Below are 12,201 nucleotides of genomic sequence, written 5' to 3' on the forward strand. Positions count from 1 at the left end.
CGTGCTGCGGCTCACGCCCTCCGGGCTCGCGCGCTGGGTGCCGGAGCGTTTACCTCCTCTCTTTGCCCCTGAGAAAGCACGCGGCCCTTTTCCATGCGCCGCCAGGATAAATGACCAGACACGGGATGCCATCGCCTTTTCTACTGGCGAGAGATAATCTTAAACAACTACGTAGTGATTATGTATGACATGCAACATTTTCTTCATGGTATTTTGGAAAGGCGTTCTTCGGATGAGACTCCTGGCAAAGGAGGGTGTTTTGAAAAGACAATATATCAATATTATACCTTATATACAATAATATTGATATATGTTTTATATATTAATAATATTATATCATATTATCAATATTAACATCTGTTTATCATTTATCTAGAGAGAGGGACAGGGAGAGAGAGGGAGAGAAAACAGAAATGTGCAAAACTAAGTAAATGCGCAAAACCAAATAACGGATCTCCACACCATTACTGCATCTCCGTGTTACCAAAGCGTAAGTGACACTATAGGTTCCTAATATTACCTACCTTTCGGTTACAATTTTCATGCTGCTTTCTAGAAAGACTTTTTCTTAGATTTTTAATCTTACATTTCATAATTTTTAGAAGCTGGAATAATTCATTCTAAACGTTTTCTGCATTTACCTTGTGGAATGCTTCACATCCGTGAAAATGCACGCCGGTCGTAAAACCACGACACTTTTTACCCCATTTTCAGCGCTTTAATTTTTCCATTTTGACTTATTTATGTGGAACAATTAAGGAAAATGTGACTAAGCATCTGAATCATTGGTGAAGATGGAAGCGTCCTGGAAACCGGCGCGCCTCCCGCACACCGGCGTGGGGCGGCGGCATCGTTTATGCGCCGGGGCTCGGCGCGCGCGGCGGGTCTGCAGAGCCGGCGTGTGACTGGGACGGCCACGCGCCCCGCGCTCCCAGCGCCGCCGCCGAGCCGCGCATCGCGCTCTCCGAAGCCTGAGCCGCGACTCGTGCGTTCGTGTCTTTGTGGGTGTCGTAGACGCGTCGGGCGGCGTGTGGCACCGGAGGCCTAAACGTGGACGCGTGGAAAGCTGTCTGAAAAGCGATTAAGCCTAGTGTGAGTCGTCCACCTTACGTGTTTTCTGTAACTTAGGTGACCGCCCCATGTTAAAATGTATTTCCGCGTCTCATTGCCAATTTTCATCGACAGCGGCACTCGCCGGAGGGACCGGGTGGGCGTCGGAGTGAGGAGACGTGGCGTGAGAAGCCTGGACGCGCTGCCGCCTCCTCCGAGTCCTGCCGCTGGGAAACAAATGGCCCTTGCTCACTCTCATTTTCTTTTTTTAATTTCCCAAAAGAATGCGCGGTCTCTGGGCCGTAGAAAGGCTGACGCGGTTCGGAGTATTGGTGCAATGACGAAAGCAGAGAGATCATGGGAATTTTCCTAGAGTAAACTGGTAATAGAGAAACTCTCCAGACTCCCTTCGTGGACCAGGCACGCTGGCCGTCGGGCCCTGATGTCCAAGTCGGAATGTCGTCTTTTTTAATCTCTGCATGTTCTGACCAGCCAAAGGGAAAGGAGAGAACATCGAAAAGAGGCTTCCTTGAGAAACAGCCCATCCCCGTCGGCCTGCGGTGAAGTCCCAATAAAACAACGCCCACATACATCATCTGAGTGGACAATGATTTTTCGTTCTTGGAGTTAAATTCCGAGCAGCCAGCCAGCATTTCCTGGACACTGGAGAAGAATGTCTAATGTGAAAGACACAGATGAAGAAACATTGAATCGGGGCTTTTTTGGCAGAGAGAGAAACTCTTCAACTCCGTCGTTAACGTCTTCGTAAGTACAAATGATCCCACGGCTACGAAACAGAAACAGGAGCCTTCAGAGAACATAAAGGGGCCCTGGAAATGAAGAACGCGAAAGCAGAAATAAAAACCTCCATAAAGCGCTCCTCTCCGTCTCCAAGGAAGTGGAGCGGAGAAAAACAGGAGACAAAATGTAACAAAACAAGTGCCCGGGAGGTTCGACCTCTGAATGATAAGAACGACAAGAACAAAAGAGAACTTGACGAAGATGTCATTAATGAAATAATTCAAGGAAATTTCCATTAACGATGAAAAGGTCCCTGTGTACTTAGGAAATGAAAGAAACAGATCTGCTGCAAAGTACAACATTGGAAAATTCCAGAACAATTATAGCCGAGATAATTGTACAAACAGAGAGAGAGAGAGAGAAAGAGAGAGAGAGAGAGAAAGAGAGAGAGAGAGGTGTAACCTTTCATGGGGCAAATATGAACACAGCACTGGAAGCAAGAAGAAGGTAGAATTCCCCCCTGAAAATCTGAAGGAGCATCATGTTCAACCTAGAATTATATCCCTAGCCAAATCATTATAGAGTCTAATGGTAAAATATTTTCAGATATTTAAAGTCTCAAAACATTGATTTCTCTTACACAGGTTTCGACAAAGGTATGGATGTATTTGCTGACAAAACAAGAGAGGGAATCGAGGAAAGAAACATTGGGATCCAAAAAACAGGCAGCCTGGCGCAGGAGAGAAGCAAAGGGGTCTGCACTCGTGGGATACAGGACGACAGTGGGGACCCCAAATACCGGGGTTCAGAAAGGCGACAGAAAGATGACGCTGCACTAATTTTAACGCTGTCTATTCAAGGAGACCATCACGGGTTGCAACTGCACCAAGAAATGCGATGCCTCCAGCGTGCAGAAGCTGCTTCCTGTCTCTTCATGACCACTCCCTCTTCCAGCTCCTCTAATAGTGCCCCCATCCTATCGTGAGCACCGCCATAAGTTAGTTGCGGTTCTAGCTGATAATTATTTAAATAGAGTCATATAATTTGTATTTTCCGTGTCTTCTCTTGTTCAACATCGTGCTCCGTGGGCTGTCGTGCGCCCACCACCTTTGCTTTTTAAGCCCTCAGTCGCATGAAGGTTTCCTAGTTTGTTCACTCACTCCACCGTTGGTAAACACTTCAGTCGTTCCTTGCTTTATACTATCACAAATACTGCTGCTGCAAATGATTTCGTACGGGTCTTGGTGACTATGTGCACGCATTTTGCTCGAATGTACATCTGAGCCATAGGGGACACTATATTTATCTTTCATAGACAAGGATACACGGTTTACCACTAAAGAGGCCATGGGAATCTGCGCTCCTACCACTGGCGTATAGGAATTCCTGGGTCTCCGTCTACTAAGTATCTACAGTCCTTTCGATTTTAGCTCTTCTCTGCTGTTGGTAACACCATCATGGTTTTACTCAACTACCGAGCGATGATATAACCAGTGTTCAAAGTCGAGTCTGTTGAAGTCCAAAGTGTGCTCTCTGGTATAGGGCTTGCCGTACTAACCACGTTGATCCAGTGCAATTCGTGATTTGAAATTTCTATATTTTTACCCGTTATATTTGCACTGAAACAGCCACATGCAAACAGAACATGTACGGTTGTCAAGTAGTCATTTTGTTTGCTTTAAGTTCCTACTACATAGGCACAGCTTCTCCGAATACTCAGCAAGCCATCTGCAGAAATCTATGGTTTTAGGAAAAAGAGAATTCAATGCAAGAGGGAAGGAAGGAAGGAAGGAAGGAAGGAAGGAAGGAAGGAAGGAAGGAAGGAAGGAAGGAAGGAAGGAAGAGGAAGGGGAAGAAAGAAGGAGGCGGAGAGGGAGGGAAAGAAGTATTTTTACTGTCGACATCCTCTCCCTGCCTTTTATTTTTAACAACAAAATGTTCCTGAAAAGAAAAATGATATCATGCAAAAAAATTTTATTTAAATTGTGTCCGGCAATATAACTAAAGCTTTGAACAGACAGGGTCTGGAGGAAACGGCGCACGCCTGGGCACGGGCGGGGGAGCCGACGCGCGTCCGAGTGTGGACGGCGCCGGCTGGCGAGCCCATCGCACGGCGTCTTCCTGCCATTGTTCCGGCCCAGCGCACGGTGGCCCGGAAGGTGGCCCGTCACCCGTCCCCTCCGGCGGGCGCACAGAGGTGCGTCTCAGCGACGTTCCCCAGGTTTTAAGATATAGTAAAATTGCTAAAAAAAAAAAAAAAAAAAAAGTGTGTGACAAGAAATTTTTAAGTATATTTTTAAAGATATCTTTATTTATATCGGGATAAGTAAAGCACCAGAGGTCATAACAAAGCTCCAACGATGTGGCTAATTATGTTAGAAAATGTCAACTTCGGTATTTAACTAGACACAGTATGCTAATTTAAAAATTAGATTTGATATGGTCAGCATTCCTCTAGGGAAAAAAAAATAACTCTATTTATATATTTGATGGAGAGGACATTATATAAAGAAAAAGACTTTAAAGTTATTTACCAAGAAAATTACTGATAACAGGTGACCAGGTGAATTCGGCATACACTTTTAGTCAGAAAAGCTACATTGACTTTCCATGTAAATGCTGAGATCTTTAGGAGCATTTAATGAGCACAGGAGACCAAGTCGCTGTGAGAAGCGGTAACAGTCAAACGCAGCCGGAGTCTTATTTAACGCCACATCCACGAAGAGACAGCGGGTCACACTCTCTTCCTTAATCGCCCCCAGCATCGGCCTGCAATCTACGCTCCAGGAAAGATGCATTTGAATTAATTACACGTTTTATTTATTTACGCACACATCACTACGGTTTATGAGGAGAGAAAGAAGAAAAAGAGGGAAAAAACTTGCTTACTCGTTCTCGAACTTCTAGAATCTCTGCGGTAGAAATCGTTCAGCTATCAGTCCAAGAGATAAAATGTCTTTCAAAAATATACTAAAGATAAATTGATATCTAGTAAATAACTTAAAAATATGAATTCTATTGAGATCAAGCCATCCCTAAATTTATATCAAGTTAACATAATTTCGTCAAACCATCAGAATGAATCAATGCCAAAAGCATGAGGCCATTACGAAACCTAACAACGTAAATAACTATTCTTTCTGTTACTCATTACTAAATAGAAAATATGTTGGCTTAGCATTTGTGAAATGACGTGCACTGAATGTGTCGCATATTTGTTGTACATCTTTACATTTTTTGGTCACACGCACACACACACAGGCACTTGCATGGGCGAAGCTGAGGGCGGGCCAGGTGAACCCCAGCGCGGGGCCGGGCTGCGGGGTGAAGCTGGGAGCGGGCCAGGTGAACCCCAGCACGGGGCCGGGCTGCGGGGTGAAGCTGGGAGCGGGCCAGGTGAACCCCAGCACGGGGCCGAGCTGCGGGGTGAAGCTGAGGGCGGGCCAGGTGAACCCCAGCGCGGGGCCGGGCTGCGGGGTGAAGCTGAGACGGCGGACCTTCATACTTCCTCCACCTGGGCAAAGTCCCCCTTTTCGCTGAGTCATGAGAATCATCGCCACCCACGTTTCTGTGGGAGGTGGCGGGAGTCCGTTCCTGTTATCGGCACAGTCGATAACAGTGGTGACCGCACTGATGTGACCTCTCTCCGCTGCTGCTGCTGCGAAGCCAGGTACGATTGATTTTCCCATTTTGCGAGGGATTGCAGCAACGTGCCAAACCGTTTGAGGACGTTCCAAGCCCATCTGTGATGCGTGATGCAGTTAGTATTGGAAATGCAGGAGCTGAATTTCTAAACTGCTGTCAGCTGGATGAGACCTTTTTTCAGAGTACTGCTTAATAGAAATGTGCATCTCCAGCACTTATATATCAACCCAATTTTATGTCAAATACTGATTTGCTGCCATCGGACACTCACTTGTCCTGAAATTATACAGGGAGCTGTCATTTCAAATGTGCGGGCAGTATCGGAAGTAGGCTAACGTCTACTTATTTCTTCCAGGTGGAACTTTTCATCAAATACACGACTGAATCATCTAGAAGACTGGTTTTCCTCTTAGTAAAAGTTGAACGGATTATAGTCTTTAAAGCTGAATTTGCAGCTGTAAAGGATAATGTTTTCGTTAATTGGTCCATGCTGGATGCTTAATTCTCTCACAATCCACCCCAGGGGCAGAAGAGGAGCAGTAAGAAGGAGATGCCCCTTTCCGGAACGTTCCTTTGTGGTGCATTTTTCTCTTCGCACAGAGAGACATTTGGTCATCACTGAGGTGACCACTGTCCACACCCTAAAACGTCACCATGTTGACCCTGGGACTTTAGTAGATTCTCATTGAAGAATAACAATTTCTGGAAGCAAAAACTGTCAACTTGTGTGAATTGATAATTTCATCCTTTTAGCTTTGCTGATAATAATTTTATCATCAGAAAAACGTAATGGGCGTGAGATTTCTGGCTCATTCCACCTCCACCTGAAGGCCCCTCCTAGTCATCGTACAGCTGGGAAAGCCGTTTTGCTACCTGATACACAGAAGTGTTTTCTGCCAGGCATGGGCTCAGGTACTTTAGAAATGACAATTTGTCCTGTCATCGAAGCTCACAGTTCCGTTAGCGCGACCGCAGAGAAGACGTAGATGGGAAACCGAGAGTTAGGTTATTGACCTTGCAAAGGTGACGCTGATACAGAGTGTCAGATTTGAAGACTACTTAAAACACGCAAGTGTGCAGACGCAATGGAAATTTCACGCACTCGACGGTTTTCACGACGCCACCCACCCTCGCTGTCCTCAGGAGCGAGGCCATCTTGACTGTTCACTTACGTGTAATCAGCGATTCCGAATAATGGAAAATCGAGGTGACCATGTGTTGGGGCTTCAGAACTCTTTAGGGTGCTTCATTCCATGCGAGTCTATGTAAATGGGTATCGCCTCTGATTTCCATGACGTGATTCTCTGCACGCCGGTTCCAGTCTCGACGTACTGATGGATACGTTCATGGAACGTTCACGCCTCCTTGACAGCAGATGACATCTGTTTGAAGTTAATATGCACAGAGAGTTGTTGAGTGATGTGCAGGCCATTCGATACCCCCCCCCCCATGTCTGTCTATATTCTGCATCTTACTCAAAACTCGAGAAAGAAAATACCTATGTGGGACATTTTTGGAGGGGCTACTTGCTTTTGTGGAAGTGTTTGCGGCTGAATTTGGGTTTGGCATTGTGCCCTCAGCCTTGATAGCGGAACACGTAAGAATCGTGTATCACGTAAAACGTGTATTTATGTTCGGGATGCCATTCCGCGGCTGTCCCGTATGTCACGGCATGCCTCTTGCAGGAGGGCCCCAGGGAGTGACTTCCCTTCAAATCTCTGTGTTCCTTTCCTGAGAAAATGGTTTGTTCTTCTCTCGAGGATGTATTTTATTTGCTCTTCCGTCGATAACTATTATTTAAGACCTTAGGATAGTCTTCACCTTATTATCCTTCGCCATAGATTTCTCTGTATCTCTCAGCCTCACAGCATGCTTTCCGACCCCTGTAAGTTACACCATATCTTTTTTTTTCAACATTTTGAAATGCAGATAAACAAATAGAATACATTATCCCCCTAATTACTGAATACATCCTGTAATCATGGTACAGCTACCGTGATTAAGCTCAACTTAGATTCTAAAAAAGTCGCCTCTGGTTCTATTTCTGCCTAGGAAGCTGGAAAAAAAAAAAACAAAAAAAGGGTCATTACAATGCTGGTGACGACGGAAGGCTGGATGCCTACAGAATTGCAGCACTCTCTGAAGTCATCGGACACGCGGATTTCACGGATTTTGGATCGCTTCGCGTTTTTCCACAGGCAGATGGTGTCTGGCCGTTTCACCCGCGTGGACCTTTCTCTGCGCCTCGTTTCATTACAGTGTCTCCTGGTTTGTCTGGGATTTCCCGGGCCCTCCTTACTCACTCTCCAGTGGGTCACTGGTAATCTCGCTCTGTTCGTATCTTATTCCACATTATTTATTTTTCATCTCTATTTTGCATTTTGTAATGACTTCTGTCTCTCAACTTATTACAAGGTCTGGATTCCCTCCCAAATAATCGGATAGGTAAAGGACAAGGGCAAATGATCTAATCAGTACAAAGGGGTTTTTGACCTGACAGAGCTAATGACACCAGTGAAGAAGGACATTAAATCCTGTCATAGAAGTGTTCTATACATTAAAGAAGGAAGGAGAACGAGAATTAGTGTCATAACACTTCGCACATAACCTTACAGCAGGAAACGCCCATTTAGCCACTAGTAAATCTTCTTGCTATTGTCATTATACATTGTACTTTCACGTGTAGTATCTGCTCTACGACACGTGGCTATGAATTTGTCTCGTAAAGGTTTCTGGTCCTGTGTACATTCCTATTTTCCTGGTTTTGTAATGTATTGACGCCAAGTTTTTAAGAATCTAGATTTTTCTTTAATGTCTTCAAAAGCTGTTTTTTTTTTTTTTTTTTTTTTTTTTTTGGAGGGGGTAAGTAGTTTCTACCAGCCTTTCTGAGATTCCTTTTTCGGCTTCAGCAGAGAGAGTTTAACTGGGCTGGACGCAGGCTAACGCCATTTGGTGCCGGGGTTATCTAGCACCCCGTCTCCACCGCAGTCTCTCTGAGGTCTCCCACCATCGGTGTTTCTGTGTCTTACAGGTGCCCAAGGGCTCCTCCAGGTCCCGAAACATCCCCTTGCATGTGCAGCTCAGGATAAGGCCGTGACTTTAGGGGACCCGCCCGCATGACCCTGCTGCAGGGCCCTGTCTCAGCTCCCAAGGTCCGCCCCCCACGCCCCATCCCCTGGGTGGGGCTCTTTACCCCATCAGGAGATTCCTTCCTATCCTTCGGTCTGGAAGTTACTTCCAGGAAGGAAGTCACCTTGATACCTTGCTTGTTTCCCGTTTCTCAGGGATCACATTATCCGATTTCAGGGAAGAGTTATTTCATGTAGTCGGTCCAGGTGCATTATTTTTAAAGGCAGAATGACTAGTCTGGTAATATATATTTCATTATGGCTCAGATCAGATATAGTGCTTCTCTGCTTATAATATCAACGTTATTTATGATGGGCTCTAAAAGAAGAGTACTAAGGGATGATCCCTTATTTCATATTCTCTGGCAGAGCTAATGCAATAAGATGATTATCTTTAGTTAAAGATTTAATAGAATTCACTGTTCAAGTCCAATATGTCTGAAATTCTTTTTTAGATACTTTTGTTTTATTACAAATCCAATTGTTTAATAGATGTAGGACTACTAAGCAATTAAGAAAAAAATTATAAAAGCCTTAAAAAATAAGTTTCTACAAAAGCAAAATGTTTGTCTTCTGACTTTCACGAACCCCATATCTGCTGCTTCAAAGAATTTTATATCACAGGGCAAATATTCTATCCTCAGACAAGCCATCATTTATGTGAAGGAACAAAGAAACTTAGACAAGCAAGGACTAAGAAACTATAACACCCACGTATTCTTTAAAAAAAAAACTTGAAATATTTCAGCAGCTAGAAAGATGGATGAATCTTTCAAATCAGTGTTTTTATAAAAAAAAAAAAGAGATAAAAGATGAATGCAAGAAAAATTCTGATGAAATTGGACATGAGGGAAAAAATTACTTAGAAGCTTAAGGAACAAAATATTTAAAAAAACATAGTTAAGATCATATCTATCCTCATTTATTATTATATAGTTATTGCAGACGGATCAACGATTTAATCTCAGATTGGACCTAAGTGTTAATGAGCCATGTCTAAAACAATGTGGTAATGAAAGGCTTAAGTAAGAGAGATGAGCGAAGACTTCCAGGGGCAAACGACACAAATTCGACTCCAATCGGCCTACACAGACGGTAACACATTTGCTTACCTCGCCGGGACGAACGCTGGAGCTGGTTTTCGCCGTAGCTCACACAGTAGCTCAAAACGGTGGTTGGGATCATCTTTTCTTTGCTCCATTTCCGGACACTGGATGAGCTCTGATGACGTCATCCCAGAAGTAAGTTCATTCCCGCAGTGAGAGTGGGGCCTGCTGGGATCCTAGACTCGCACCTGGGGAAGTTCCGAAGGGCAGTTCCCAGAGGAGCTCTGATCCACCTAGCGAGAGTCACGTGGTTTCACCCAAGCAAATCCCTGTAGCCGGAGTCTTCAGGTTTGTTTCAAGTCCCGCACTCGTGAGTGCAGATGGGTGCGGCTTACGTCTCAGAGAATGAGGTCCTTGCAGGAAAGGAGTTTATCCAGAAGAATGGGGAAATGGTTCTGAATCAAAAAAATAACCAAACCAGGAAAGAAGTCAGGAGAAATTAACACCTTAATCACAGTTATTTATATTTTAATCCATTTCTATTTGCATAGTTTATGTTTTAAGCACATATAAACACACATTTTAGCATTCATTATGAATTATAGCTTTTATATTATAAGAAAAACAGAGGAAATGTGAACCCTCTAATATAGTTTCTTGAAAACTATAACCAGAAATGAATACTTTTATTAAGTGAATTTATTCCAGAAAAACATTGTTTAAAATATTGCTGCACAATTATCTTTAATGGCTACCCAGTATTTTATTTACGTGTGAAATCTATAGTTAATTGCCTTACTAATAAACATTTAGGCATTTCTGTTTAATATCAAACAAATGTATGTGGGAGGAAGAAACGAAGAGAGAGAGAAAGAGAGAGAGAGAGGTCCTTATGGGGTCCTTCTGTGTTTAAATTTAAGTTGAAAACTATGTCACAGAGCCTATCAAAATATATCCTACAGCTTCTGAAATGCTTGACGCGTTTGGCTTTTTGTTCAGTCTGAATAATTTTAATAATAATAACCAAAAAATGGTGAAATATAGAGATTATCTTTTCCGTGTTGGATGCCAGAGTTTCTAGGAATTTTACCTAATTTCTAGGAATCTGGCAGCAAGGTACGGCGACATGTCAAGCCGTTGACCCGGGTTGTGCTTCGGAGTGGGCAGCGGGGAGGTGACCAGTGAGTAAAAATGCAGGAACGCTGGGGCGGAAGTTACAGTCGGGTCCGCACACGCTAGACTTGGAGCTCTGGATCAAAGAAATCAAATTTCGATTTTAGTTTTAGTCAGTGAAGGAAAAAAAGGAGAATACCATCTCAGATCTCTTCTCTAGGCAGTGAATTGACTGAAACAGATAAAGTCTACTCTAAAATAGTTTCAGTGGACAAAAGGGAGTTTTAGTATTTAAGCTCAGGGCACACTGCTCCCCAGTTTTTCTTCATGGGGTGCGGCTTCCATGTCATGTTTCCTCCAGTTCTGCACAATAAATTCTGGTACGTCCAGCCAAACCTGGAGAGTAAAATATCTGTAAAAGTAGCCTGTGTCCTGAATCTCGACTTCAGGTAGCAAAGCGCTTTCTCTTACAGGACTCCAGAACCCACCTCTTAGCACCACCTGTTACCCCTCCATCCTGCAGATGCTCCAAAGACTATATATTTTTTGAAAGTAAATTATAAGCGAATGTACAGACTGACAGTGTATCTTAAAGCTGTAACTCTGTTAAATGGCCCCGTAACAACATTGCCTCAAATGTACTATAAATTTAAACCGATTCCTTTATGTTGGGTTTATAGCGGGATTACAGTAAACCATTTATATACAGACCTTGAGTGTTTTGCCTGATTTATAGTATCTGTTGTTTATACGTTGTGTCTCCTCTCTCTGTTACATTCTCTCTCTTTCTTAGGCTTTGTTTACTATTACGAGTATACACAATGTAAGAAAGCTCTTTCGGAGGTTGGCCAAAAAAATTATGTTTGATTTGCCTCTCAAGACATCAATTTATTTTACAATCGAGTTAATTTCAAAGCATGCCGGCGAGAACTGAAGAAAACGCTGCGGGCACTGAGCGTGCCGAGAGCCGTCGTTCCCACTCCTTTTCGTTTCTAAAACTTATCACAAAAACCCCTTTCTCCTCTTTCTGTGTTAAAGTTGTTTTTTAAAACTAGTTTGAGCATCTTGTGTCAAGTGAGAATATCATAAGCATAAAACAACTCGACTGGCCAAAACGAGAGACCGAATGGTAAACCTGGTTAGCTACTTAGGGCCACAAACCCTGTACTTGGAGAGAGCTGAGAAGCAGAACCTCTGGCTCTATGAGAACAAGGAGCATCTCCCAAACTACGGGGCGCCTGCCCGCCCCACAGAGGCGAGGAGATGAGGTCACGAGGAAGGGGGTCTGCTTATGGGAAGGGGCCGAAATAAAAACGATCAAAAATAAGGATAGAGTCCAAGGGAGCAGATCCCAGAAGCAACGATAAACATAAAAATAACAAAATGAATAGTTTGCCTTAATTTACGGATCTTTTAAAATAAGAACTTTAACCATGCAATAGTTTTTGTAAGAATGAAGTTAATTTCCTGTCATTGTT

The sequence above is a fragment of the Rousettus aegyptiacus genome, unplaced genomic scaffold (assembly GCF_014176215.1).
Source record: "Rousettus aegyptiacus isolate mRouAeg1 unplaced genomic scaffold, mRouAeg1.p scaffold_m13_p_13, whole genome shotgun sequence".
NCBI lineage: Eukaryota > Metazoa > Chordata > Mammalia > Chiroptera > Pteropodidae > Rousettus > Rousettus aegyptiacus.